Genomic DNA, 25,959 nt, shown 5'->3' with positions numbered 1-25,959 from the left:
TGGCTATTGACTTTTGGCAAAATGGTGCTTTGCTTCTTTCACCTATTTTTTTAAAAAATAAAAATGTTTTATACAGGCACCAGTTCAAAAAAGTGTCCACCCTCCACCCTTAATCACAGATTCATCCTTGGTCCTATATGCTGCAAAATGCACTTGCACTGTGGGCAGAGTCCACACACGACCACTGTTTTTGAACACTGCAAATGTAGGTCACAAATATTGGACAAAAAAATGGAGACAGTGTTGAGATGTAATCTGATTTTATGTCTAAGTTTCCTGCACTACTTGGTGAAAAGATATGTCAGATTTCTCTCTAATTCTATCAGTAAATAATTCAAAACATTATTGTGTATTTTTCTACCCTCAAAAATACAGTTAATTTTTGTGTGTGTCATGTGGTGACACCATTAACACATTTGCCACAATTTTGGCAAGTATGAGAAACTGTTGGACACCGCTGCTCCAGTCTAACTCACTCTGGCTACTTTCAAACATTGTACTTCATACAGAGGAAGGTTAAACGGTAGTTTGGAAAATTATGTTTTTTTTTTTTAAGTATACATAGAACTATGTCAAGTTTGATGCCTGCATGAAATCTGATTTATCTGTTTTCATTCATGAGCTAAATGTCAGTTTCAGATTAGTTTAGAGAATGGCTGATATGAGTTAACCAGAGCAGCCTTTGGTACATCTTTTTAAACTAGATGATGATGATGATCAGCTGTTGATTTTTAAAAAGAGATCCATGCTTTATTATGTGAAAACATTGCTGTAGCAATTTACAACTACAGTAACTTAAGAGATCTTTCTAAAGATAGACATTATTATTTACATAGTACTTTTATAGCTAAGACTTGCAGCATTCAGAAAAATATTTCTAAGAAGGCATCTCCCAATTTGTACACCAGCATTACTTAAAAAAACAACAACGTTAAATCCTGTTGGTGTTGCAGGGATATTACAATGGTGGTACAAATGTTTCAAGATGAACTTTTAAAGTCTGAACTGTCTTAAAGTCCTAATCTCACAGATACCTGTACAAACTATGTAATAATTATTGTCATTTTTAAATTGAATTCTGAGATACGGCAGTTTGTCAGACCACTTCATAAGTTCTGGCTATACCTAGGTTCCCAGATCCACATCCAACACGCTGTTAAATAGACCAGCCTATTCTAGTATTATGACTACATAATACTTTTACATAAAAACAATTAAATGCACCTATTTCAGTGTTTTTGTTCTCATTTTCATCAGATGGAGCAACACATGAGTGTATATGAGCTATAAAACATCTCATCTGCAATTCATACCAAAGGAAAATAAATGCAATGAATTAACTCAGGTTGGATCACTTTATATATAACAGACAAGACTGTTAAACAATTAGTGAAGTAACATTCCTCTAATAAGATCTGCTGACATTGTGTCTAAATGACAAACATTATTATAACACGCTTCAGATGTTTCCATACATGAAAAATTAACTAAAATTAAAATGGAAATAAAGATCTAAGCTAGGACTATCAACCAAGGGAAATAGTCTAAGGCTGCTATCCTACCCCCTGGGCAAGTGTAACAGGATCTGAACCAGGCTCAAGTAGTCTCTCCTCTCCCAACGGGGTGGTTATGCTATTGATGTACTGCAGCAGTACCAAACACACTGACATGCCAATCCCTCTAATTGAAGGACCCCCCAATCCACATATTAGAGCATCCAATAGCTTGACTTGATCTCAGGACCCTGACATGTTTGCAATAAAGACCTGGGCAGATTTTTTGTGCGCTAAGGTGAGATGTGGAAGGCACCCTGTTTAGAAGATGGCTCAGCATAACAATGGCAGCCTGTGGAGGAGGCACAGCTACTTCAGATTTTTATGACAGGCCACTCCACAGCCTGCTCCACACTTACAGCAGGTGCAAGATAGCAACCTACACCATTAATTGCAGATATTATTCACTAATAGGCAAAAAAATCCTTGCGGTTTAAGAACATACCTATAGCCAACAGATATTTCTATCAAACTTTAAAAAGCAAAAATTGAGAATTACATTTTTTTGGCTGATTGCAGGTGTTTCTACCACTCACCGTATGCTCAGCGGCACATGTTACTAAATTCTTCCAAGCTACACAGCAAGTGGATTGGACTGTGAAAGACCAGCCCAAATGGTGTTTGCATTTTGACAAATTTGTAGGGCAGTACAATATCTCAGAGATGAGGTCAAGTTTCCTGCTCCCCTGGTGCTTTCACTATAGCTGCTCAATTTCTCTGCTTTTTAAAGTTTGATAGAAATATCTGTTGGCTATTGGTACATTCTTAAACCACAAGGTTTTATGCCTATTAGTGGATTTCTCTGCTTTTTAATCTGGGAGGTAAGAAATGGGATCCTGTGCAAGTTTGCTGAGAATGGATTGATCATTTGCATGCTTATTGAGTTCAGTGGGATTTACTCCCCTGCAATCATGCTTAGGATAGGTGAAACTGACCACGGGATGGGGAGGGGAGGAGGGCAGTTTTGATAATTTGCATGTTTATTGAGTTCAGTGGGATTTACTCCCGTGCAATCATGCTTAGGATAGGTAAAACTGATGATGGTGTTTGCATTTTGACTAATTTGTAGGGCAATACAAGATCTCAGAGAGGAGGTCAAGTTTCCTGCTGCCCTGGTGCTTTCACTATAGCTTCTCAATTTCCCTGCTTTTTAAAGTTTGATAGAAATATCTGTTGGCTATAGGTACATTCTTAAACCACAAGGTTTTATGCCTATTAGTGAATTTCTCTGCTTTTTAATCTGGGAGGTAAGAAATCGGATCCTGTGCAAGTTTGCTGAGAATGGATTGATCATTTGCATGCTTATTGAGTTCAGTGGGATTTACTCCCCTGCAATCATGCTTAGGATAGGTGAAACTGACCATGGGATGGGGAGGGGAGGAGGGTAGTTTTGATAATTTGCATGTTTATTGAGTTCAGTGGGATTTACTCCCGTGCAATCATGCTTAGGATAGGTAAAACTGATGATGGGGAGGGAGGCCTGGAATGGGTACGGGAGGAGGAAGAAGGAAGGGGGAGGAGAGAAAGAAGGGAGGAGGAAGTGAGAGGAGAGGGGAAGGGCAGGCCCGATCATTTGCATGCTTATTGAGTTCAGTGGGATTTACTCCTGTGCAATCATGGTTAGGATAGAAGGAAACTGACCATGGGGGAGGGAGAGGGGAGAGGGAAGGAGGAAGGGAGGGGGTAGGAAAGGGGCAAGAGGGAGGGGACAGGAGGGTAGATTTGATCATTTGCATGCTTATTGAGTTCAGTGGGATTTACTCCCATGCAATCATGCTTGAAAATGAAATGGACTGCCTTCAAGTTGATTCTGACTTATGGCGACCCTATGAATAGGGTTTTCATGATATTCAGAGGTGGTTTACCGTTGCTTTCCTCTGAGGCTGAGAGGCAGTGACTGGCTCAAGGTCACCCAGTGAGCTTCATGGCTGTGTGGTGATTTGAACCCTGGCCTTCCAGGTCATAGTCCTAGGAGAGGAGGAGGAGGAGGGAAAGGAGGGGTTTGGAAGGGGATGGGCGAGGGAGGGGAACGGGCAAGAGGGAAGGGATATAGGAGGGAGGAGGAGGGTAGGGTAGGCTTGATCATTTGCATGCTTTTTGAGTTCAGTGGGATTTACTCCTGTGCAATCATGCTTAGGATGGGTGAAACTGATCTGGGGGAGGGGAGGAGATTGGTTGTGTGGGCCCCTTTTCCAAAAGGAAAACATTGTGAACAGTATTGTTTTTCAGAGTTACTCCCACCTTTTTATTCTACAGTAGGCACATGCAGTCTCCCACCCAAATTTAAACCAAAGCTGTCACTCCCCACATCCACACCAGACATTTATTCCACTTTAGAGAGTCATGGCTTCTCCCAAAGAATCCTGGGAAGTGTGGTTAGTGAAGGGTGCTGAGAGTTGCTAGGAGATGCCCTGTTTCCCTCACAGAATGTCAATCAGAGCGGTTGACTGTTAAACCAGTCTGGCCACTGGAGCTCTGTCGGGGGAATAGAAGTCTTCTCTCAGCACCCTTCACAATCTACAATTCCAAGGATTCTTTGGGGGAAGCCATGACTGTCAAAAGTGAAATAAAGCTCTGGTATGGATGTGGCCCCGATTAGGAAAGCCCAGCAGCTGTGAGTTTGGCTTTTAGAACAGTGACAGTTGGTTCTTACTGAGCATGTCCGGCCTTATCACTTAGTTCAATGCTAAATTTGATATTGGCACAGTACAGAAAGCAATTTGCTTGACTTATAATCTTATAAGCTATTATCCCCTGATGAAGGCCTGTAGATAACAGGCTGAAACACGTTGGGTTTTATAAAAAGATAAAAAGTTCCTATTTTCCAGCATCTTGGTCTTTGACCCCTTTTTTGAATTCTCTTTTGGATGCTAGCCACCCTCTTCTTATTCTCTTTTAGTTTGGCTTTTAGAACAGTGACAGTTGGTTCTTACTGAGCATGTCCGGTCTTATCACTTAGTTCAATGCTAAATTTCTTAAATTAATTAAAAATCAGCCAGGCATTTTTAAAAAACTTTTAAACTGCAGAAGATGAAAGTCAGAGTATGGGGCAAGGTCAGTAATAGGATCACAGGTACTCTGTGAACATGGCTGATTTGTAATTAAGATAGATAGATAAATTTATTGCGGTCATTGACCAAAAAAGACATACAAAATTACAACACACATATAACAAATTCTAACATCAAAAACTTTTTTAAAAAAAACATTTAACTATCACCATTCTCATTACTTTTAAAAAATTCATTTAAACTAAAATTATTAATTAGGTACCCCTTTTATCTACACCTTGTTTCCTGCGTCGAATGGCTAATTCGCAGAATTTCGCAACTTTTTCAGTTACATCAGGGGAATGATCATCCAATAAAAACTCTACATAAAATATGTCCTTTCTACCTGGTATTGAGTCTATAATGGGGCTAATTATCTGGTGTCTGAGTTCAGAGTAAAATGGGCAATATAATAAAACATGCATAACTGTTTCGACCTCCTCAGTATCACATGGGCATTTTCTGTCCTGATATGGGACCTTATTAAATTTACCTACAAGTAAAGCCGATGGGAGGACATTAAATCTTGCTAAAGTAAAAGCTCTACGCCTTTTTGGTTGGGTAAGGTTCGATAAATAAGCCATAGGAGCCGATGGTTTACTGTTATATCTCGTCTTCTTCACTAACATTAATTGGTGCTGGTGATCAATGTCTCTAATTCTCTGAAGAATAATCTGTTTAGCCTTTTCATAACCCATATCTAATATTAATGATGGTGAGAATCCTATTGATGAAATTTTATCTTGGATTAATTTTTTCCACGTTGACTCAAAATTATCCTTTAGAATATGGGGTGCTAAACCAACCGGGTTGAATATTAGTTTTAACCAATAAGTAGTTCTTATGCACCAGATCCGAGATTCAATAGATGGTAATCCCGTTTCTAAAATTAGAATACAGTTTGGAACACAAGACAGGACAGCTAGAACTGATCTTAGAAAGGTGTTTTGAACCACCTCTAACGCTTGAAAACTTGTACATGTGCTAATTTGAGTGCCATATATTAACTGCGGTATAACTTTCGCTACAAACAGTTTAAGAGCTGCGGGTATGAGCTGACCTTTATTGTAAAAAAAGGATAATATGGCTTTCGATGTTCTCTTTGCATTCGTGATTAACATTTTTGTATGTAATTGCCATGATTTATTTGACTGGAAAGTTATCCCCAAGATCCTTTTCCTTTTGGATCTAAAAATCATAATTTTTGTTTTATCATTATTTATTATAAGTTGTTCCTTTGAGCATACTGTCGCCAAGGTAGCCAGTAATCGCTTTAAGCCTATTGGAGTTCTTGAAAATAATACCAAGTCATCGGCATACATTAGGATAGATCTTGGGGTTTCCATTAATATTGGCGGATGGGAGGAAACTGATCCTAAAGATGTGGCAACTTCATTTATATAGATGTTAAACAACAACGGAGCTAAAGTGCATCCTTGTTTTACTCCCTTAAAGGTTGGGATGGGTTTAGTTAAATGTCCTTTGTTATTGCATCTGACCTGCAAGTATGTATTTTCATGGAGTCCTCGTATTAAAGCTAGCAGACGTGCATCAATATTGGAATTATACAATTTTTCCCGAAGTTTACTTCTAGATATCGAGTCGGAGGCATTTTTTAGATCTATGAATGCCGAATACAGGGAACCTCTGGATTTTGCTGTACTTTTTTCACTCAGATGATGTAATACCAAGGCCTGATCATAAATCGAACGACCTAACCGGAAACCTGCCTGTTCCAGGGCCAAGATTTGTTCTAATTCTACCCATAGACTTAATTTACTTTGTAGGTGGGCAGCATATAATTTACCAATAATATTTAAGAGACTTATAGGTCTGAAGTTAGTTGGGTTTAACATTGAGCCTTTTTTGTATATTGGAACAATTATAGCCCTTCCCCAGTCAATTGGAACTTGCATTGTATGATCAATGTGTGAAAACAAAATCGCAAGCACGGGTGCCCACCAGGCTGCATTAGCTTTAAAAATTTCAGCTGGGATATTGTCTGGTCCCGGTGCCTTATTAACTTTCAAATTAGTTATTAATTCTAACATTTCATCTATTGTTACAGGTTCCCATTCCGGAATATTTCAATGTATATCCAAAGGCTTTAAGTGATGGTTCAAATCATCTTTATATAGATTTAAGAAATGACTTTCCCATACCTGGGGGGAGATATGACAGTCTAAATTATTAAATGATTTTGTCCAATTGTTTGTTATTATTTTCCAGAACAGGTTAGAATTTCTTTCTTTAGAGGCACAAATAAGGCGCTGCCATAAATCTTGGGTCGCTAATTTCTTTTTCTTATTAATTAGAAGTTTATATTGGCTTCTGGCTTCACAGTAGGATTGCAATGATTCGATTGACCTATTTTGTTTGTAAAATTTAAAGGAAGCTATCAACATTTTTTTTTTCAACACAAGCGTGATCAAACCAAGGCTTAGAGTACTGGGTTTTACTTTTCACTTTATGTTTATATTCTGTATTTATCTTCAAGGATATCTGCAATGCATTTATTAATTGCTGAAATTGTGGATAAGGGTCATTTGTTTGGTCATTCAGTAGAATAGACTCCCTAAGAGCAAGACAATCAGGGGCATTTAATCTGTCTAATACCACCTTTTCTAATTTAGGTAACCATTTGAGTCTTCTAGAGAAGATTTCACATTCAAAGTTTTTAAAAGTTTGAGGCTCCAAACATAATTGTCCCTCTCCACAATTCAACCCTATATTAATAGGTGAATGATCGCTTTCTGGTCGGTCTATGATCCTAAAACTGTTAATATAGTGGTAAAGTTCTTGGGAAACAATCCTTAAGTCTATAATAGAGGCTCCCTTAGATGATAAATATGAATAATTTCCTTCAATATCACCTTCTATACGTCCATTCAGCATAATCAAATTTAATTTAAAAATCAATTGCATTAAACAAAGACTCGCGTGGTTAATACCTCCATCTTTTGCTTGTCTTAAAGGAGCAAGCGTTGGCCCATCCAGATGGGGGACTAACATTTTGTATTTTTTAAAAAGAGCATCATCCGATGGACCAACTCTTGCATTAAAATCACCAGCTAGCATTAAGAGTGCTTCAGGGTAAATAGATGACAAGGAGACTATATATCTTTCAAGGTCAGCAATCTTACTCATTCCTGACTTTTTATCCCTCGAAGGTGGTAGGTATACATTTAAGAGTAGAACGGAATAGTTTGGAAATTTCAACACTATTGCTGTAGCCATCTCTGATAACGGATCACATCTAATGACAGGGATATTAAGTACAGTTGATATGAATGTACATAGTCCCCCTTCTGGACGACCCCCTCTAGAACTTGGGGAGGCTTCCAGTTGATATGCAGCATAGCCATTCAGCCCCATCTGATTCAATGTCCAGGTTTCTTGTAACAGTAGAATATCGAATTGTTCCAAGAATTTCATACAGGAGATGTCAGATAATTTACCTGACCATCCTGCAATATTCCACGATAAAATATTTAAGTTTGTAGATTTTTTCGTAGCATCATGTCAATTTCTGCTTTGGCGGGGGAGGGTTAATGCCACCGAAGCCTTTTCCGGCGGGCTCGGAGTGATGTTTTGATCTGAGCTAATTATATTATACGTCTGTGAGTTTGACTCTTTTTCCTCCTTTGTGATCTTGGTTCCATTTTTCTCAGAGCTTACAGCTGGATCACTTTTGGGAACCATTTCTTTCTGATTACCATCATTACCATCATTATTTTCCATATCTTTTAAGGTTAGAATTAATTTTTCAAGCTTAGCCAGAATTTCAATCTTTGCTTCATAAGGTAAAGAAGCGAAGTTATCTAATAAGATTAATTCTTCAGGTATGAAATGGTTTTTATTGCTAGAGATTTGTAATTAATTCTAACAGATTACGAGAGCTCTGACAGATAAAAGTCCAAAAAGGGTCTGGTTATTTTCTCTCTCTTTTTACACTTTGAACTCTCAATTCTCTGTTTTATGTATTGCCATGAAAATTTAGAGGGTTCTAAGCAAGTGTTTCTGAGCTTAGGACTATAAGCTTTGTAACGTTTTGTTTCGAAATGGGCCTATGGGAAGCATTAGAATGGCATGGGGGTATTTTTAATTTAACATTGCGGAATGTGAAAAATCTATGCTGTCTATAGTATACAGCCAATCTCGTCGCACTTCAGTATTTAATATGGCATTTCTTATTTATTCTATATGAGCAGCTGGTATAGCACAGTGGGGAAGAGAGCCTGGCTGGGAGTCCAGAGTCTATGAGTTCAAATCCCCACTTGTGTCTCCTAGGTGTAAAGGGCCAGCTAAAGATCACCCCCCCCATGACCCTCCGTGGCGCAGAGTGATAAGCGGCGGTAACGCAGCCGAAGCTCTGCTCACGGCCGAAGTTAGATTCCAACAGAAGGAGGAAGTCGAATCTCCGGTAAAAGGGGTCGAGGTCCACTCAGCCTTCCATCCATCCGTGGTTGGTAAAATGAGTACCCGGCCTACGCTGGGGGCTAAAGAAAGGCCGGAGAAGGAACTGGCAATCCTACTCCATATATACGGTCTGCCTAGTAAACGTCGCAAGACGTCACCCTAAGAGTCGGAAATGACTCGCACTATAAGTGCGGGGACACCTTTACCTTTTTAAAGAATACCCCCACAGTGAGTGGCTCAGGGGTTACGTTCCCTGCCACCTGTGCAGCCGTGGGCAAGCTGCATAGTCCCAAGGAGCCCAGTTGCCCCCCACCTGGTAGTTGCAGACAAGGAAGGGGCTGTCTTGTGCAGCTGTGGCAAACTGAGCAGGCCCTAGCCAGCTGGGGAGGACTCACCTCAGAGGGAGGCAATGGTAAACCCCCTGTGAATACAACTTACCATGAAAACCCTATTCATAGGGTAGCCATAAGTTGGGATCAACTTGAAGGCAGTCCATTTCTATTTTTCATGCAAAATTAACTGGCATAGTATCCAGCATAATGTCCCCTTGAAGCCCAAAGGATGTAGCAATCAAGATAGTATGTCCAATGAGGTTGCTAGACTGAAGTAATTTAGACAAGGAACACAAATCTCATAAGCATTACCATTATTGTGATATAGAAACCTACAGTTTACACTGTTTATTAGATTTAGGCTGTAGGCTGCATGCTTTGTTTCAAAGAGAGGTTCCCTTTTGTTCCCATATATATTTACAAAAAACATTGAATGAAGGAAATGATAGATGAAGCACCATTTCCTTTGTCAATGTGAAAAGTATTTTTGAGGTCAGAAATGGTTTAATTTTCTGATAACAAACTAATATTCCCACTAGCCACAGAGCTAAAGTGGTTTCATTTCTCACATTGTGTTGTTTAAAAGGATTACTATTCTAGTTTACATGCTTTTGGTAAATCCACCAAACCCCTGCAAGACTGCAATAGCCTTATGATCAGCATCTCCCTTGAACAGCTTAAGCCAGCAGTTATCCAAATGGGAAAGACAAAACCTTATCTGTTTGTTTGTCTCTTTGTGAGTCATTCTGAATTCCATCTGATGATAATGGCAAAATGCCTTTAATAAAAACAAGCTAATTTTACTTTGGCTTTTACTTATAATTTCACTGGAAAGCAACCATATGTACACATACACGCATGACTGGTAATGACTCCTATTACTGTATTTCAAATTCAATCATTTTCCCCTATGATTAATCTTGCATTTATTTTATCAGCCCTTCCCTCAAAAAATAGTCGAAAACCAACACTAAATCTGCCTTACATTAGTCACTCTTGAAAGGTTATAAAGGCTTTTATAAACACTTTGAAAGTTGTTTGTAGCATTTTGTGTGTCAATGAAACAATCAATACAGTTAATTATACAATCCTCCCCACAGGTTTGCACTAGTAAGTTCTGTTTTTAAGACACCAATAGCCTGAGTGTGACTGAAAAAGCCAACAGTCTGGAGCTTTTGGGTGGGGGCCTGATTCTACGTGGGTGGGGGGAGAGAAAAAGATGCCAAAGGTGGGTTCTGGAACTTGTGTGAAGAAGCTTCAAAGAGCTGAAAGAGGATCGGCCTTTGAGAACCAGGCAATGTTCTGTCTGAGCCACTGTGGGGGACAGCTACATGATTTGCAGTCTGGCCTACTATTCTTATTCTGTTACAAATGGAAATTGTGTATCAGGTGGGAAGTTCAGGCGTAGATATGTAAATAAGAAAAAGGCACCCATAAAACAAAATGGGTGCTGCAGCATTGAACCAACAAGAAGAGACTGAGGGGCAGAAACACACTCACTGTTCTGCCAGTTGCAGTGCATCTCCAGCTCCCATCACCAGGGCTTGGTTACAGGCAACAGTCTTCAGACTGTATCACCTGCATCATATCATTCTCCTGTTAATTCAGTATCCAACAAGTAAGCAGCACCCCTCCACACTTTTGTCTCTACCATCTATTTGCCAACTGATTGTACATTTGCAAGAATATAGTTCCAATTTATCAACATCCAGTCTTTTGAATGTTAATCTCTCTTTTGACCTCCCTGCTGCCACTACAAGTACAATTAGGGCTGATCCATACTATTTCTTAATGTAAATAATAGGCTTCCTGTATGCCCATTAATTCTCGACGTTCTCCTCCAGTCACTGCCTTCCCACACTTTCCCCTCCCTTAATCCAGAAAAAGAGAAAGAGTGATTACAATCTATTGCTAAGGAGATATCCCCAGTTGCTTCGCCCTACTGTTTCCTATGTGGGTGGTCCGTACTCCACCTTCCATGCTTCCTGCTTCTGTTGAGTTCCCATTGGCTGGATTTACCCCTCCCCCTTCTCTGTTGTCTGATCTGAGTCAAAACACAAGATGAGAAGAACTATAAAAAATAAAATAATTAAATGGATTGGGGGGAGCATCACAAGAGATAGGTTCTCAGGAAATGAATGGCATCAACCGAAATAAAAGTGAAAAGTTTCCAGAAGCTTTAAATGTATGCTGTGGATCTGTTGTGGAACTGTCACAGGCACAGTGGGAAGGGAAATGAGCCTCTTTTCCTCCAGGCTTCTCACCCCCCCCCATTTTTGCCAATGTGTGCGATGGTCAGCTTTGGGCTGGAGGGGGAGGGGAGTTTGTAAACAAACCAAATACACTTGTGCACTCTCATATGACTCACTTGATCATGGAAGAAGTGATGGTGGGTGCAGAGGCAGAGGTGGAAAAGAGAAAATTAAACAACAACAGAAAAGGACGCACCTACAAGTAGGGATGGGGAAAAGTTTAATCTTAGTATGAAGGACATAGAAGGTGATCAGGTTTAGACTACTGGGGGACAATTCAGATAAGCAAAACAGATTTTTAGCAATTTTATGTGTCAGTTTGCATGAGTCCTTAAACTGCAATCCTATACCCACTTACCTTAGAATAAGCCTCATTGAACTCAGTGGGGCGTACTTCTGAGCATAGTAATATACTATATTGTATAAAAACAAATATATTGTTTTTAATTGAATCAGTTTTGAGCAGGATCAGATTATATAAAATTTGTACTAAATCGAAATAGAAATCATGACTGTTAAAAACCAATATTGACAGATAAGTTCCAAGTACTAAGAATGTTTCTAATACATACTATTGCAGGGCTGACCTTGCAGTCTTTATTAATTTCTGCAAAGCACACAGCAGTTCACTGTGAAAAGGCAAAGCATACATACCTAGTTCTAAGCATGTGAACTGTTTTCAAGGAATATCAAAGGAGCTAACAAAATTCTTATAATTAAGCACACATGAATATACTTCAGTACCAAGTTCCACACTTTGTAGGACAGAATGCACATTTCAGAGACTAATGACTTAGCTGCACTACTATTGGAAAACATTTTAATTGCTCTCCAGCCTTCTAAGACCATAACATTTTCTGTTGCTTAATGCAACAGGTTTGTTAGTCAGGTTTATTTCAAATTTATATTCTAGAGCTTGGACTTTCTGTGGCCACGTTGGCAAAATACTTTATGTTACAATACAGAATTTCATTTTGTTACTGAAAGGTATAAACTGCAATCATTAAATAAACAAAGATTGAGTGTCTGGTGTTATTAGCTCTTATTAGTGTGTTGTTGAGGTCTCACCACTCACAAGTCAACAGGTGCTGAGATTACAATTCAAAGATTACAGGATCAACCTATAATTAAATTGTAGGCCAGTGTGGCATACATGTGTGAGATTAATTTTCCATACAAGCCCTGAAAGTAAAATAAAGAGGAAAACTTTAAAAAGAAAGTGATCTACTTAATATATTAGAAAATCACATTTACAAAGGAGTTCTTAAGCATATAAATGCAAAAGGAAAAATGAGCTACATGCAGTTCTGTAATACTTCTATTTCCCCTAAATGAAAGATTAGAATGTGATGTAATTTTCAACATGAACAAGTAAGCACAGTTTGGGAGCAATCATACATGAAGCTGGCAGAAAGGAAGGTGGCATAAGGTTCCACCACATCCTTCCTCTGATCAGGAGCCCCTGGGAGGGGAGCACATTGACTGCACTGGCAGAGCTCAGTGGAAGGAAAAGAAATATTTCCTTATGCCACCCTTTTCCCCAGTGAACTGAGGGCCTCAGGACTGAGCCAGACATGCTCAGGATGTGGCACAAGTCACCCTCCCCTCAGTTCCACCCCTGACATAACCCCAGAACTCCCCTTTTTCATGCCTTCTGCCAGATTCACTTGTGCCAGTCATGGCTGAGCTGGCTGGGCCCTGACTACACTCACATGACAGTGGATCTCCCCAGCTACGCCACGGCTGCACCCAGATGGGGGACTTCTGTCAGTGCAGCCCAGCTGTGCCAATGCCCTCCCTCATCCGCCGGGGATATGCCACATTCTTTATCCCCTTGGCCTGGTGTAAATGCCAGTTGGATTGTGCCCTTATTTTCTGTTCTAACAATTACAAATTAACCCATTGAAGTATAGCTATACTTCCCACAAATTAAGCATTATTTTGAGCACAGTGTTGCCTTAAAAGGAAATTCTCACACCACTTAACATTACATAGTTTCACAGAATTCAGTGGGACAGCTGTGTGGTAATTAATACACTGTATATTTTTTCCTGTTCTATTCTCCTATAGTTATAATTATTTGGCAGTATATACAACCTTATAAAATCTCTTTTTCAGATAATAAAAGTTCCTTTTTATTGTTGCCTTTCTCAGGAGCAGGTGAAAGGATAATGGAATTTTAAAGCTGATCCTTAAAGTTTCTATTTAAAACAAATGGGTCACTGCTAGCTTATCTTAGTATATTTCCATCAGCTCAAAGGCTATCCTTAGCAGAATACATCAACCACTGATCTCATAGTTCCAGTTGATTCCCATGGTATTTTTGTGGAAACAACACCTGGTGGATTTTTATTTACTGTTAATTAATGTTCTCTCAAATGGCCACATTGAGGTCAGTGACACTATTTAAGGCCTCTCTTCTTTAACATATTTATTATCCTACTAAATAGCACAAGTGCATCATATGTTTAATTTAAGTAGGACAAGAAGCTCTACTGATTTCATTAGGTCATGTAAAACTTTTCCATAACTTCAGATATTGCAGCTCCCAGAACTTCATATTGGTAATTAACAATGTAAAAATATACTGGACAATTCAATAACTTTCTGGTTAATCCATTGGTCTGATCTATAGAAAATGAATAATACAAATGGTGGATCAGGTTGATTCAATGTTGGTTCCAAGTGAAATCTACCTGATGTAGAATTAAGCCAGGAGCAATCAGACTTATTGATCATGACTTCCGCTACTCAGATCAGTTCTATAGCCTGCTATGAGATGGGGACAGTTGACTGGCATGTAACTAAAATTCTCATATAACACCCCCCTTCCCAAATTCACAAACTTAATTTGTGCTAATAGTAAGTAAAAATGCATATTGAAGAAAAATATTTTTGTACTAAATTATAACAATAAAAACTATAGCAGCTACTAAAGAAAACTACCTTCTAAAAACTCAAGAGAACCACCTATGCTTGCCTATCCCATGAACAGACTATTCTTTGTTGGAAGCAATGGAATTCAATTTCTTGTTACTATTCTTGAGGCTCCAGACCTGATACAGCATTATTCATAGTCTGATAGTAGTTGGAGAAGCGTAATAGAGAAGGGGCAAGCTTTCCTATGAATGGAAAATGAGTTTGATCCTTTTTTCTATTTGTCTTTGTTTTTCATAATCTCACAGAAGAGATATGAAATTGACTCTACTGGACTATACCATACCCAGTCTAGTCAATTTCATCCCTAAGGGAAACAATAAAAGATTCCCCTCCACCCTTTAAGGACTTTATGAGTGAATATGTACATTCCTACAACAGTCATACAAAAATGTACACGTACTAATTGCAGCAGTGTAATTAGCCAGTAATTTCTTGATGTTGTGGAATATTCAAAGATGACTCTGGTAGATTTCTCATGGTGACACTCAAATCCATGACAGGCTTCATTATGAATGGAAAAGGTGCCTTAGGGACCATGCGAGAAGATGGAGCAAACTTTCATGACAATTTGCAACATCAGCTGCTGATGTCAGCACTTATTAGTAATATGTTGCTTTGTCAGAACAATGTACCTCTGGTAGAAAATTTTGTCATAGTGGCACCTGAGATTCCCAAAGCTGTCAAGGGTAGACTCAAAGAGCCCTTTTTAGCTGATTCATCAATGGATGGTTCCACACCAAATCACATTCAACTATTTTAATCTTTGGACTATATAGACGAGAAGCCTTATTAATGAAATTCAGTTGCCTTTACCTTATTGTTTAGCTTTTACTGTTAAGTTTCTTTGATGTTTTGATGTTTTATATGTTTTTGCTTTGTACGTCGCTCAGAGTGGCTGGTTAATCCAGCCAGATGGGTGACTAATAAATCAAATAAATAAATAAATAAATAAATAAATAGTCTTCTGGGGGCTTGTTTCAACTTTTCCAGAGTAGAATGTGAAGCCCTACCCAAATACGGACAAGAAGTTTGATCACAAACAGTTGTGGGAAAATAACATTAAAGCAATGACGACTCTATAATACCATCTCCAAGTCTCCCCAAAATGATCATCTCATGCAGCATGAGACCAGAGACTAAAAATTACTATGAACTTCCAGAACAAAATATGTTAAAAACTCAGTTGTCACAAAGCATAATCATTTACAAAAACATAAAAATGCACTTAAAATTAAAAAATTATTTGTGTGTGTGGGGGGGGGTTATACTCTGTTTCAGCAAGTGAATAACTGTCAACATATTTCATAATACTTCCAGCAATGAAGAATTGTAAAAAGTACCCTTTTCCAGAGCAAAGATGTCTTACATAATTTGCCAAATATGAAGCTAATTTGGGCAAAGACCAACACAAGTCCAGTTTAGAAGAACAGAGAGAGACCATTTGCCACAAATGATGGCAATTTTTCAAAATGAATATGCAAACAAATGCCAAATTAATCTCTACTACTCCTTGCTTTTGGCTGTCAAATTTGCCACCAGTGTTGATTAAAGTAGCAAGTATTGTACTTGATATATTTCATGAAATTTAAACAGAAAATATTATTGGTTTAAAATCATTTGAGGCTTTGCCTGAGATCTGCAGGGTTTTCCTCGCACAAAAGACTCCACAGCCATACCAAGATCATCTAGAAGAATCTGTTAAACTGGTGAGTCAGATCTGTTGCTTAATGTTATGCAATAATCCTAAAACAAAACATGTTATTGTTCAGGTTATTGCATCACAGTGATGTTATAATAACCACAGATTAGAAAAATAATGTAACAAGGCAGACATCTGGGGAAAAAAGAATACCATTACATAAATAAAGTTTGCACAACCTTTAGCAAAGTAAGCACAGTTTGAAATAAGCTAAAGGTGTGTGTTTTATTTCAAGATAAAAGCAGGACAGTGATTAATGTCCCGTAGAGATTATGCATGCATTGTGAACACTGTTTTCCTTCACAGGAGAAGATAAACTGCAAGAAGCCTGAGTAAGTTCACATTATTTATGTGGAGACTAAGCTTTTTAATGGCTCTCAAACCATTGCCTTAGAAATACCAATTCTAACCAAAATCTGAAACTGTAAGGTCCCAGTTCCAGAGACCTGGAGAGTATGAGGGCTAGTTTGCAATCTTTTAAATAACAGAGACTGTTTAAAAATAAATGGTAATTAAGATAGAAAGGAAAGAATAATTGTTCTGAAACCTGTTTATATCACTGTAATACACAAAGTCATCCTCATTGTGGGCATTAATATATCATTAATCTAGAGCTGCCACTCACAGTACTACACCACCCTATTTTCCTTTACTGCTCTCTCCCAGGCATTTTCCACATATAGAGAGTTTGGGGGACATACAAATGGTATCATATTACACATGGTGGAAAGTAACACCCTTCCAAACTTCCAAGGAGGTTCTGAACCTTCAGGACCAGCCCACCTCATCTTGGATCACTTTGGACCCAAATCTCTTTGAGCAGAGAATCAAATGACTATTTCTAAAGGGAGCCGCTTAGCCTTGGGTCTGTGTTTCGACCAAAGCGTATGCACAGCCCTCGTATCTGGTAGTATAAACAATAAGTATGATTCCTAAGGGCCAGTGCAGGTCAGTTGATTTCAGATCTATTTTTTCTCTCAGTCGTATGTTGAGGATGGCCTTGGGGAAATAATTATTTCTCAGCTTCAGATTCATATATCAACACCCCAAAAAATTTACATTGTGACAGTGAAATGAAGTAAACAATGCAAACCACTTTGCATAATGAGAACTCTGCAGAATTGAAACAAATTTCCTGACAAGATTATCCAAATCTTGGTGTCAGAATCTATAACATTTATTCAGGAAAACACACACAGGCTGAAAACAACAGAATGAAATTTAACAGGGATAAGTTAAATTTCTCACCTAGGAAAAAGAAACCAAATGCACAGTTATAAGATGGGGGATACTTGGATCAGCAATACTACATGCGAGAAGGATCTTGGAATTGTTGTTAATCACAAACTGAATGTGAGCCAACAGTGTGATGTGGCTGCAAAAAAGGCAAATGCTTTTAGGCTGCATTAACATAAGTATAGTTTCTAAATCATGTGAAGTATTGGTTCTCCTCTATTCGGCAATGGTTAGGCCTCATCTTGAGTACTGCATCAAGTTCTGGACACCACACTTTAAGAAGGATGCAGACAACCTGGAACAGGTTCAGAGGAGGGCAACGAGGATGATTAGGGGACTGGAATCAAAGCCCTATGAGGAGAGACTGAAATAGCTGGGCATGTTTAGCCTGCAGAAGAGAAGACTGAGGGGAGATATGATAGCAGTCTTTAAGTACTTGAAAGGTTGTCACATAGAGGAGGGCCAGGAACTCTTCTTGATCATCCCAGAGTGCAGGACATGGAATAATGTGCTCAATTTTCAGGAAGCCAGATTTCAACTGAACATCAGGAAAAATGGTCTAACTTTTAGAGCAGTATGAGAATGGAACCAATTACCTAGGGAGGTGGTGGGCTCTCTAACACTGGAGGCCTTGAGAGGCAGCTGGATAGGTACCTGTTGGGTATGCTTTAATTTGGATTCCTGCATTGAGCAGCGGGTTGGACTCGATGGCCTTACAGGCCCCTTTCAACTCTATGATTCTGTGATCTGTGAGTACAAGTCTTGACCAAGTGTTAGTAAATATGAAAAGGGTATCAGTCAAAGTGCTGTTCAATATTGGTCAGTAAACCTTTGTGTGCTGCTAGGCTCAGATGAACATTTCTCAGGGATGCCAAAAGCATCTCATTTGCAGGAATGTGAAGAACATCAGTTAATCTCTAGCTGATCTCTGAGATATAAAAAGTGAGGGGTGTATTTAACAGTACTGAAGCTTGTCTCTGTGATACATTTTCTTGTGAACAAATTATTACAGAAGGAAAATTAGTTAAAATATAACTAAATTTGTTTGTATCTGTTGTAACATTGACACTATTCCAGCTACAATGGATAAGACAATTCAACAAAGCCTCAGCGGTGCTCATGCATCTCAGTAAATCAAGTATTCAAGTACTGTACCTAAATTATGACATGGCTTGAGGAAAATTCAGTAGTCAAGCAAATGGGAAGTTATCAGGATCCAGCGTCAGAGTTAGCATCAAGCAAGGTTTGGGCTGTTTTAAGATTTTATCTGCCACTTCCTTGTTTTTTGCATTTGGTGGTGTGTGTTTTTTCTGTTAACCAGCCTGAAATCTGGTATGGTGAGATGTAGTATACAAATATTTTTTTAAAAATAAATAAATTAGCAAGAGTGGAAGTTATTTTAATTCATTTATTGAGTATCCAGATGTTCTCAACATGTTACTCTGTAAAAATTCAGTCTAGTCTGATTTTATTGTTTCTACCAAGTGATGGAAAAATTTAAAATCTAAAAATGAAAAGATTTAAAATCCAAGGTTTTTTTACTTAAAATCCAAGTATATTTTATTGTTTTGACTTTAAAAAATTCATATTTTGACTAATTTTTATTTGTTTTTATGGTATGTTACTACACTATAACACTCTAGCAATTTGAGGGTGTCTCCCTTCACATCAGTAACAGTGCAATTCTATACATGTCCACTCAGAAAAAAGTCCAATTGAGTTCAGTGGGGGATACTGCAAGATAATTGGTTACAGGACTGTAACCTAAATGATTCAGTTGACCTAGTGCACTTCAGCCATTCCTAATGAGTAAGTTCAGCCATTTAATCAATTACATGATGCGCTAAGGAATGTGCTATTTAACCACCATCACTGCAAACATGGCAGATAGAGCTATATGCCGATACGTAGTTTTCTGAGTAAGCACGTATTAGGAGCTCACTGACCATCATGGCTTCCTACTTACATTTTTGTGCACAAGAAATGCACATCAAGCAACCCAGCATTTTTAAATTTGTTTTGTTTATTATGGAAGTTTGGTAATAAGACCATTCAATAATATAATTCCACATTATATTATACTAGGAAACATATATTCATAGTGTGCTTTGTACTCAACTGACTAATATTTAAGAAAGCCTTTGCCAACTGAATGGAGCTAAAGCTACATTCCTGCGTGGTTTTGCCCATAAATTATTTTGTTCCCTTGTGATGAGCTTCCAAGGAAAAAGATGGGGATTTTATCACTCTTTTGTTTTAATTTATGAGTCCAAGAACTAGCAATTAAATGAATTTTAAAAAAATTGTTCTCAAAAGTTATCTCTGTATTTAACCAGCTGGATGTGACCATTAGAAAAATGTGTGAAATAATGGCAGTGTAAGGGACTATCATTTAAAGTTGCTGATAATTCTGGGTGGGCAGGTACAGCATCTTCCTCTAACCATGTACATAGTCAGAAAGAACCATCGATATCATGAACAATTCTTACTTCAGTGGACACAAAATCTGGCAAGATATGCCCAAGCAGGCAAAACAGCAATGCACAAGAGCATAAGACAGGCAAGGGCAGGATGAGAGTAGCATGACCAAGATCTTGTTATCTCACAGACCATTTAAGAAGTTTTATAAAAATAAGATGTCATGTGTCTATCCCATGCCCATGTAGAGCTGGAAGAGAAGTGCTAATGTGCCTTGTCCAAACTGACTGTGACTCCAGACAAACTGATTGTGGCCCATGGGGTCGTCCTTGGCCTTGAAGGCTCCATCCTAGTCACGTTGTCAGTTCAGTACAAGGTGGCTTTTCTTGAAACATTATGTATCAGCAAGCCCAGGTTTTCCAGCACTTTGATGAGCATAGATATGATACATGAGTTTGCTAACATCTGGAATGTCACAGATTACATCAAGTTCTGTATGTACAGAATTACCACATATATGCATTTAACAAAATAACTTGCAAGTGTGACCTTAGTCATGAGATATTGAAAGAGTCACATTTTCTCTCCCTTCATTTGAAAAGGTTGGAAAAACTAGCCCTAAAGGCTTAGCCAAAAAGGTATGCTTTTAAATAGCAACACATTAACATTTGTTTCAATGTCATTATTTGGGCGCCTGCCTCAGAACTGCAGCCTTTGAACTGGCACAAATACAATGAAGTCAGCAGTGAAGCTGCCTCCTCAGCTTTTAGCAGGCTGTGGATCAGCCCAGAGACATCAATTGCGAGACATTTCAAATCAAGACTTGCTAAACTTCTTTACAAGGTTATCAGTGCTGCCATATTTCTGTGAAATCAGGGAATAAAAAATAATAGCTGCCAGGAATTCCTACAACAAAATCAGGGAGCATCCGATGATAGAGAGGGAAAGATAACCCAAACATTTCCTAATCATCATTATAATGGGCCAGAAGACAACCTTAAAAGGATATGTAAAGTAAAAATTCTAAGTATAGTGCTAATGGGATTTTTTAATACACTGGTGAGAGCCAGTGTGGTGTAGTGGTTAAGGTGCTGGACTATGACCTGGGAGACCAGGGTTTGAATTCCCCCACAGCCATGAAGCTCACTGGGTGACCTTGGGCCAGTCACTGCCTCTCAGCCTCAGAGGAAGGCAATGGTAAACCCCCTCTGAATACCGCTTACCATGAAAACCCTATTCATAGGGTCGCCTTAAGTCGGAATCGAGTTGAAGGCAGTCCATTTTCATAAACTGCTACTGAGTAGTTATTTTTTGCTTCCTTATGTGATGATAGACACTCCTACTTTGAAGCTACAACAGTTAGTAACACCTGTGAAGTAACACCTACGATCATCAGTTAAGAGTTGGCTGTGTAAACATTTACCAATAGAGTCATTCTCTGAACATAAACTGCCTTATACTGAATTAAAACATCTAGCTCAGTTTTGTCTACACTGGCTAGCAGTGGCTCTCTAGGATTTCAGGCAGAGGTCTCTCCCAGCCCTAGCTAAAGATGCCAGGGACTGAACTGGAGACCTTCTGCATGCAAATCAGATGCTCTACCACTATGCTACAGCACATGTTTCTTCCACCAATGGAAAATAGTTGTTTTAAAGACATGGGAATATTTTTATTTGGGGCACACATATTACTAGCATGACTAACAACTGTGATAATGTTTACCCTCCAGTCCTTCAGAACTTAACTTTTAGGATTAAGGCTGGTCTTCTGCACACTTATCTGGGAGTAAGTACCACTGAACACAAGGAAGCATGACAGGGCTGCAAGTCCTATTGAACTCAGTGGGTCTTACCTCTGGATATACATGCATGAAGTGTGCTGGTAAAGCTTGTTGTCCTGGCAGCAGTTAATGCCAATTAATTTATAACCACTGTAAAAAAATGAAGGGAAATACGAATAAGGGACTGGAAATTATCAAACTAGCAACGCAACACCACTGGTGGTGGTAGTTAAGCCCTTTTCCTTCTGAAAATGCCACCTGCAGTATCCCTTGCTGGCAGGGGGGAGGCTTGGGCCACGGAAGAAAAAGCGAGCTTTTCCTTAGAAGCAACTATGCTAACAGGGGAGCAAAATGGGCATCCTTTGTATACACTCCAGGGTATTTTTGGCTTTCCCTTCCACACAGTTTACATTAAAAAGTAATTCGCACACACATCCTTGCCTTGCGCAGAAGCAGGGCACTGAAGTACACTGTATAAGAGAAGCCCTCGGCAGGCAAGTCGGCCGAAGGAGGGGCGGCATTCCAGGCCGCCAAAGCGAGGCACAAAGGGCCAGGGCGTCCTTCCTCCCTCCGGCCCTCCTTCGTTTGGTTCAGGAGGGAACAAGAGAGCTGCCTGACTGGCTTAACACAGTTCCATTCCCAAAGCAGGAGGGGCAGAGACAGAGAGAGAGAGAGAGGAGCTCTCCACCCTCCCGCCTCTCGTCCCCGTGTTGCACAGCGAGTACACACACTACGTGACTGGAGACGCATCCCTCCCTCTGGCCAGTTTGTTCTGCTCTCGCTCCCCGTCAGTACAAAACAACTGTTATCCTGCCTTATTTACTCCTCTTGCCTACTCCGCTCAAGCCAGCCTGTCCCCTCCTCTCCTTTCTCCCCCTCCGCACACACAGTCGCACTGGAGCGCTGCCTCATCTCTCTCCCCTCCGCAGAACAAAGGAATGCAAAGCGCGGCGGCAGCGCCATCCGGCCCCTTCCAGCGCGAGCTCCGTAGCCAGTCATAACAACCAACGCCTCAGGCTGCTTGCGAGCCCTCAGACTCCGGCAGCAGCGGGCAGCGCAAGCTCCAGCCCTCTCCCTTCCCCGCCGACCTCCACCGCGGGAGCGCAAGCCTCGATGGCCCCGGGAAAGAACTGTGCTCTCCGGAATCGGAAAGAGACATCCCTTTGCCGCCTCTGATCCGCGCAGCAGCTTGCCCCTCGCTCGCTTTCTCGCTCGCTCACACACACACCGCCCCACACCTCTCACGCGTACCAGCTACCTGTGATGATTCCAAAGGGGCCGGAGTGTCCACAGCAGCAACATTTTAAGTCTGGGAAAGAGCTGTGGACCGACGGTATAACGGCCACCCCTCTCCGTCCACCCCAAATTTCTCTCTCTCACACACACACACGCGCACACACGAAAAGAGCCACCAGGAAAGCCACGACAGAAAATAAACAGAAATTGAATCTGATTTTCTGCTCTTCCCACCATCGCTATAGCAGCCTTCTGACTAGATGTCTGAAGGGATTCAGCATCAGGATTTGTCCCCGCTCCCCAACACACACACCCCCCAGCGCTGATGGGTTTAATTGTTGAAAAAAACTGGTATGGGGAAGAGATTGTGCGAGTGACCTATGTTATGATCACACGTTAGAATTGTGGTCATTGGAAATGTAATACTGACCTAAATCGGGTTGCGTATCTGTCACGCAGATCCTAACAGACAGGAATATAAAGACTCTGCCCCCCCCTTTCCCTCCCGCGTCAGCCTGACTTCGTCGTTCTTCGTTACAAATTGCAGGGGCGACGAAATTAGAGACACATCTCACTTTTCCCCGAAATGCGTAACAAGCTCCTTTTAAAAAAAGCATACAGAGAGGGAGGGAGGGGTGAATCATACACGAAAGCCAACACCTACCAAGCCACTTGGTGTCTGAGCGAAATGCCTTCCTAAAAATACAAGCCGTATCAAAACGTCTCCCAAGGCGTGGAGTTCAAAACGCAAGCAAATGTCCTTGAACGTCTATTTGCACAGCTCTGGGGAAAAGACCAGAAATAGCCTATGGAGCCACAATTGCTCAAATGTGATAGGGCTAAATATAGACGTGCACAATTTTCATTTTAAGAGACATGGCACACATTCAACAAGCCGAGCTGCCTTCCCAACTTACACAGCGATCTACTTTTCTTCAGGGGGCGAAGCGCGCGATGTATGTGTGTTGGGGGGGGAGAGATGCAAGAGGAATGACTTCGGAAATATGTTAGCCTGACATTTTTAAGGCCCAGGTTGCTCTAGTTCCTTTGCGGCGAGATGTATAAAATCGCGTAATTAGCTTCCTAACCTGACTGCCAGCAAATTCTGTGATTACATAATGCAACATTTCCAGGAAGGATCACGAAATGCAGTGCCTGAAAACCAGTTGCCAATAGGGAGCAAAAGGCATCGGCAAATATAAACCGAATTCTCTCACACACACACACATACATACACACGCTCAAAAGAAACCTGAGAAGAATCAGGCGATTGTTATGTGTATTCTTTTTATAGCTACTTACAAACGGAATCCTAGAACGTAACGTAAGGAATAAGCAAGCAATCTCGTGTGCAGCAACCGATACCCAGCTAATCATATGGCTTTTTAAAACACAGATCTTCTATAAGACATCCAGAAATAGATGGGATGTGTAACTGGTGAGCGAATTCCCTAACGCTGCACCAAAATCATCAAAACATTGTACGCTCACCTCCTACCTTAAGCGCTTGCCAATAATTCACAGTGGGCTGATTATGCAATATATGAAATAACAAGGTCACTAATACCTCCTCTGGCAGTTCAGATATTCATAAGGGGAAAGTGTGCATGTTTAAAAGAACTCTTCTAAGATAGATGAAACCTCCAAATATTTTACTGATCCTTTCCTCGCCATCAATAATGTCTTCAGCTTTCCCTCCAGCTCCCTCTTTACTCGCTGTCTCTTTATTCCCCTCTGTCTACTCAAGCAACAAGCAATCCTGGCAGCTTCAAGATCAAGCCCCCCCCCCGGCGCCTTTCCCATCCGAAACATCAATTTCCCCCAAACAGGGAGCCATATTATGCAATAGCAATGTGGAGCCGAGAGCCAGCAAACAAGCAGCAGCCGCCCCTTGCCGAGACGACGAGCTGTTCAGTGGGGCGCTGCAATCAAAGCAACCACCTTAAGGTGGCGAGTCCAAGTGTTGACGTGCCAAAGGGTGAAAAAAGTTACTAGATAGAGAGATACATAGATAGGTACATAGACAGACGGGCAGATATAAAGAAAAAAATAGGCAGGCACGTGTGTAGACCTAGAAAGGTAGGAAAGAGTAAACACGCTAAGACAGAATCTCGTCCAAAAAGAACAGGGACAAGACGGTGGGAGGGGACCACCGCAAGAAACCATCGCAATGTACAGTTTCCTCCATGGAAGGTTATATACCTTGGCAATCTGCTCCGGTAGAATGGGACAGGGCGTATGCCTTGTTTCCAGAAGATCCCTTTAGCATCTGCCCGCTTCCCTCTGAAGGGAGGCGCGCGCTGGGAGATGAAAAGCGCTCTGAGGGCGTGAGCGGCTGTAAAGCCTGGAGACAGGCAGACCCTCTTGAAGAGACCCCCTTGTCGATAGAAGCGCTGCCTTCTCCCTAGCAGCAGCCCAAAGCGGTTTCTTCCCGCGTTAGGAAGAGAGAGAGTGAATAAGCCAGGCGGAGCAGAGAATGTGTCTTCTACCGTCGCTGCCGCCGCCGCGCCGCCGGAGAGAGATGTGTGTTAGTAGGTCAATACTGTATACTCCTCACAACGTACTATCCTCATGCCAGCCTTTGCAATGACTGGCGGCTTCTCGCCCCAATCAGAGCTCGGCGCTTTTCGGGGAGCAGCCAATGGATGCGTCCAGGAGGGAAGTGACAAGGGCAGGACCGGACTTGAATTGAACCCCTTCTCCCCCCCTTTTCTCTCTATCTCTCGCTCCTCTTACGCTTCCCCCGCCCCGTTGGAGCTGTGTGTGTGGTACAGTAGATGTGTGCGCTGGGTATTGCATAACTAGGCAAAGCGGGAGGAGGAGAACGGAGAAGGCTGCTGACATTTACGTAATGGCCCAATGGAGAGCCAGAGAGGCCAGAGTTAAGGTGGAGACTGCCTCTTGTTCTCGCTGGCTCCCAGATTGTAGTTAGACACGCTCGGCGATGTGTAGTCATAGAATTAACATCACAGACAGGCCGGGTGTTGGAACGAGGGTTGAAAATAGCACGGCGAGGCAGCCGCTCGCGCGCTCGGCTCTCCGCC

At 40.7% G+C, this 25,959-nt stretch overlaps 1 protein-coding gene across 7 annotated transcripts in view; it reads right to left on the bottom strand.

The window, feature by feature from the left end:
* NFIL3 (nuclear factor, interleukin 3 regulated) overlaps positions 1–25,526 on the bottom strand; it is a 29,614-nt gene extending 4,088 nt beyond the window's left edge. The window contains exon 1 of one of the 7 annotated variants that reach the window (XM_061625727.1): positions 25,118–25,526. The gene's annotated coding sequence lies outside the window, so the exon portion shown is untranslated. Of the gene's footprint in view, positions 1–9,460; positions 9,485–11,964; positions 11,987–23,345; positions 23,368–23,579; positions 23,653–23,832; positions 23,855–24,217; positions 24,286–25,117 lie in introns of those variants that run through there. The other 6 variants (XM_061625746.1, XM_061625775.1, XM_061625737.1 and 3 more) reach the window with 6 other exon arrangements.
* Positions 25,527–25,959: the final 433 nt, after the last annotated feature.

Source organism: Rhineura floridana, chromosome 1 (genome assembly GCF_030035675.1).
Source record: "Rhineura floridana isolate rRhiFlo1 chromosome 1, rRhiFlo1.hap2, whole genome shotgun sequence".
In the NCBI taxonomy this organism is placed as follows: domain Eukaryota; kingdom Metazoa; phylum Chordata; class Lepidosauria; order Squamata; family Rhineuridae; genus Rhineura; species Rhineura floridana.
Note: the sequence above shows the minus strand (reverse complement) of the source record. Positions and strands in the feature narration are given on the sequence as shown.